Source organism: Cebus imitator, unplaced genomic scaffold (assembly GCF_001604975.1).
Source record: "Cebus imitator isolate Cc_AM_T3 unplaced genomic scaffold, Cebus_imitator-1.0 Scaffold8, whole genome shotgun sequence".
In the NCBI taxonomy this organism is placed as follows: Eukaryota; Metazoa; Chordata; class Mammalia; order Primates; family Cebidae; genus Cebus; species Cebus imitator.
In genome coordinates this window covers 9,633,698-9,639,042 of record NW_016107323.1, presented here as the reverse complement: position 1 = coordinate 9,639,042, position 5,345 = coordinate 9,633,698, and positions in this window count along the sequence as shown.

The following is a 5,345-nucleotide window of genomic DNA, read 5'->3' as shown; positions in this document are numbered from 1 at the left end:
AAAAAAAACTTAGCCTGGAAGCTGAGGCTCAGAAAGGTCTAGTTAACTCCCCACGGTCACACAGCTAATAAAAAAAGGAACTACAAGTTGAACAGTCTTTCTAACCCAACTACCTTAGCATGGTAAGGGAAAGTACAAAGGGGAGGCCAAGGGTAATGGCTCACACTTGTAATCCCAGCACTTTGGGAGGCCAAGGTGGGAGGATCACCTGAGTCTGGCAGTTCAAGACTGGCTTGGGCAATATTGCAAAATCCTATTTCTACAAAAATTACAAAAGTTAGCCAAGGGTGGTGTCATGCACCTGGGGTCCTAGCTACTCAGCAGGCTGAGGTGGGAGGATCTATTGAGCCTGAAAGACAGAGGTCACAGTAAGCCAAGATGGCTCCACTGCACTCCAGCCTGGACAACAGAGAGACCCTGTCTCAAAAAAAAAGGAAGAAAAGAACGTATAAAGGGGAAAAAGCAGTTTACACCAAACCATTTTTTTAAAGGAATGCTTTTATTAATAGCACACTTTGAATGCCAGTTTGTTGGGATTGTTTAACAAGATTTAAAATTTTAGCTTCATCTAAATTGGCAGTGCCCACTACCATACTCACTCCACCTCCTTATTTTTCTCATTTAAGCTTTTTGAAAAACTCTAAAGGTTTGACTAAAACTGAAAATGCTTCTTATTTCATCCATCCCTAGTTACTGGCAACCGTAGGTGTTCTTTCTGTTTCTTTTTTTTTTTTTTTTTTTTCCGGCTTCTTTTTTTTTTTTTTTTTTTTTTTTTTTTTTAAATTCCCTCTTACCAGCTGCTTGCAACATCAAAATGCCTTTACTGTTAGATTTCCAATTAGGGTTATACGGTCTTTTGGCTCCATAAACACACATGTAATAAGAAATGTGTGCATGTGTGCACACACGCCTATATGCTCACACTCACGCTCCCAATAGATTTTTTGTTTGTTTATTTTGCCTTGTTTCATTTTGGTTTTGGAGATAGGAATTCACTCTGTTGCCCAGGCTCAGGTACAGTAGTGCAATCCTGACTCACTGCAACCTCAGCTTCCCGGGCTCAAGCCATCCTCCCGTCCCTGCCTCCCTCGCAGCCACCATGCCTGGCCAATTTTTGTATTATTTGAAGAGACAGGATTTTGCCATGTTTTGCAGGCTGGTCTCAACTCCTGCTAATAGGTTCTTGATGTCTCTCTGCATCTCATTTCCCAAAATGTATTTAAAGATCTTAAATTCAAACAAAGTCACTGGCAGTTTTTAAGGAGCAATTTTTAATGAGCATAATTACACCTTTCATAGGAAATTTTTGGAAAAGTTTGGTTGCAACAGTTACTCATAAATATGATTCCACGTTATAGCTGATTTTTATTTTATTTTTACTCATTTATATTTAGAGACAAGATCTCACTCTGTTGCCCAAGCTGCAGTGCAGTGGCAAGATCATAGCTCACTGCAGCCTTGTTCTCCCAGGCTCACGTGACTCTCCTACCTCAGCCTCCTGAGTAGTTGGGACTACAGGTGTGTGCTATCACACCCAGCTTTTTTTTTTTTTTTTTTAAGTGGTGGAGTCTGGCTATGCTGCCCAGACTCTTGGCCTCAAATGATCCTCCCATATTGGCCTCTCAAATCAATGGGATTACAGGTGTGAGTCACTGTGCCCAGCCAATTTTTGTTTTTAACACTATTCTAGTTATATTTTCTTAAATAATTTTTACCTATTAAAGATATATGGCCGGGCCCAGTGGCTCACACTTGTAATCCCAGCACTTTGGGATGCCAAGGCGGGCAGATCACTTGAGGTCAGTAGTTCAAGACCAGCCTGGCCAACATGGCAAAACGCTGTCTTTACTGAAAATATGAAAATTAGCCAGGTGTGGTGGCCCACACCTATAGACTCAGCTATTAGGAGGCTGAGGCAGGAGAATTGCTTGAACCCAGGAGGCAGAGGTTGCAGTGAGCCAAGATCACACCACCACACTCCAGCCTGAGTGACAGACCAAGACTCCATCTCAAAAAAAAGAAAAAGATATGAAATATTTACAGATGAAATGCTGTTACATCCGAGATTTGACAATAATGTGGCCAGAATCATACCACAAGGATCAAGTGGCAAATGCTTTACCTAAAAAGGCTTTGACCTGCTGTATTAATTAAGATCCTTTCAACTGAGGGTGAACACAACACAGTAAACTTTAAACTGGGAAGAAAATAACGAATTATATAAATGAATGGGGCAGGAGTTGATCTAACTTTAGGTACCTGATTGTCCTCCATTGCTGCTTGGCTCTGCTGTCTGCATATTGTCACATCATGGGGACAAGCTGGCCACCAGCAGCCCCAGGCCACATTTTCTCAGGTTCAAGACCAGCCTGGGGAGAGAGCGGTCCTCTTTTCTGGTGATGTCCCACCAGCACTCCTGCAATTCACTCTGATTGGTCAGTTTTAATCTAATGCCCATTCTGAGCCAATCAGTGTGGCTAATGGAATGGGAAGCACAGGATTGGCTTAGCCTGGGACACGTGGAGAAGAAAGGGCATTGATGATGTGTCTGTTTCTGTGCTGAGGACACCTGCGCATTGCCGGCAAGAGAAAACTAATACAGCCTGCACCTGACATAGGACTTTTCAGGAAGTCCCACTACAAAGTGAATTATGGGTATCTGAAATATAACAGGATACATTAGATATATAGGCAATAATTCATTAGGTACCTATAGTATGGGGAGTTAAGATCAAGCTGTGAAGTCAGACCAGTCTGGGTTCAAATCTTAGCTCTACCACTTGACCCTGGAAAACAGCTCTCTTGGAGTCTCATTTTAATGCCAGCACCTGTTTCCTCATCTGGGAAAGGAGGTTAATAATGGCATTTACAGCCAGGTTTGGTGGCTCATGCCTGTAATCCCAGCACTTTGGGAGGCCGAGACAGGTGGATCACCTGAGGTCAGGGGTTCAAGGCCAGCCTGGCCAACATGGCAAAACCCCATGTCTACAAAGGTACAAAAATTAGCTGGGCATGATGGCGTATGTCTATAATCCCAGCTGCTTGAGAGGCTGAGGCAGGAGAATCATTTGAACCAGGGAGGCGGAGGTTGCAGTGAGCGAGATCGTGCCACTGCACTTCAGCCTGGGCAACAGAGCGAGACTCCATCTCAAAAAAGAAAAAACAAAAACAAATAATGGCACTCACCTTCTACATTTGCTGTGAGGTTTCAGTAAGGTAATATGTGATGTAGGGCACAGTGGTTCGTACCTGTAATCCCAACAACTCAGGAGGCAGAGACAGGAGGGTTGCTTGAGCCCAGGAGTTTGAGACCAGCCTGGGTAACATAGCAAGACCCCGTCTCTAAAAATAAGGAATAAAATTTTTAGAAAGACAATATTAAGGAAGTCTCTGGTGTATAGTAACCCTCAGTAAGTGGCAGATATTGTTGTTTACGACTATTACCAGACACAGGGCCATAACAGATCATTATGGCAGCGGTGATCCTAAACAGTGAAAAACTTAGCATGATTCTGGCTTTGAAAGCAAAAAATGGAAACTAGGCTTAGGACAACCTGTTGAGACATTTCTGCCAGGGCTATTTTTATTCACCAAAATGTGATGTTGGAAAGAAACTCACGTTTGTATGTGCCAGGTAGCAACATATTTAATCCGACTTCCAAGCAGTAGATATTTTCATTCTCACTTTTTTGGATGAGAAAACTGAGAGTGAATGATGAGGTGGAGATGGAGGATTATAGCATTATCTTTGTGACAGAAGTGCTAACATACACCAGTATCATATCCTTAATACTTGAAGAGCTATAATAAATAGCCAAGGAAGGAAGGAAGCAGATAGCACAGGGTAAACCGAAGAGAGAGAATGAATTACCTATTTACACAGTGTGGGCAGAATTAATGGAACCAACAAGGATAACAAGGTACACCAGGACCAGCTACCATGAAAGCTGTGACCACCCTTAGGCAGACAGAAAAAGACTCAAGAGTCCAGACCCAGACAGAGATGTCACTGTGGGAGAAGAGTATGAACGGGGACCAGTATGGCAGGATTTCCTAACTTTTTCAAGTGTAAATCCAATTTATTTTATGTATGTATGTATGTATTTATGAGACAGGGTCTTGCCCTGTCACCTGAGCTGGAGTATAGCCGAGCAATCATAGCTCACTGCAGCCTTGACCTCCCAGGCTCAAGCGATCCTCCCGTAACAGCCTCCTAAGTAGGTGGGACTACCTGGCTACATTTTTTCTCACTGTGTTGCTCAGGCTGGTTTTCAATTCATGGACTCAAACGAGCCTCAGCCTCCCAAAGTGCTGAGATTACAGGCATGAGCCAACATGCCCGACCAGGTTTTTGGATAAAATCTCCAAGTTTATAAATGCTAACAATTGATTCCAAAGAACTTTAAACACGGTAGAGGAACCCTCCCCACTCCGTAAGGAAACACATATCCAGACAGATGCAGATAGTTTATGGCCTCTGCTCTAGACTTTTAGGGCACCCTGTGTGTCCACTCCTTTTGAGGTTGGTAGAGGTATTTATTTCTCTTGCTTGATTGCTTTTCTCTTTCTTCCTTGGTTCCTTGGTCCCTTGCATCCCTTTGGTCCTCTCCAGGGAGACAATGTGGCTTGTCAGTCATTCAGTTCTGTCCAGTTGCTCTACAGAGTGGGGTGGATGGGTGGGCAGAGGAGGAAGGGGGCACTTTGAAGTTTATAAAGCAGAGAAGTGAGGAGTCCTCACTAGGGTCTGACTTCAAGCTTGAGCATCTATAAGGTGTTACTTAAAGTGTGTTCTATATATTTTTTAATAATTTTGGAGACAGGGTCTTACTCTATTGCCTAGGTTGGAGTGTAGTGGCACCAAATTGCTCACTACAGTCCTTACTTTCTGGGCTCAAACAATTCTCCCACCTCAGCCTCTTGAGTAACTGGACTACAGGCATGTACCACCATTCCTGGCTAATTTTTGTGGAGCTTAGGGTAGGTCTCAATGTGTTGCCTAGACTGGTCTCAAACTCCTGGCATCAAACAATCCTCCCACCTTGGCCTCCCAGAGTCCTGGGATTACAGGCATGAGCCACCATATCTGGCCAAAGTGTGGTCTACAGACATGGTGGCTCCTGCCCAGTCCCAGCCAGACCAAGAAACAAGAGGAAGCTAAGAACCCCTGGCATCACATTGAGAACCTTGAATAGCTCTACCCTCTGCCTTTGGAATATATAATCTTATAATTCCATAATGAGGGAATAGCCCAATTAAAATGTGGGCAAAATATTTGAAAAGACAGTTCACAAGAGAAGATATACAAGTGGCCAAAGTATGTAACATCTTTTTTTTTTTTTTTTTTT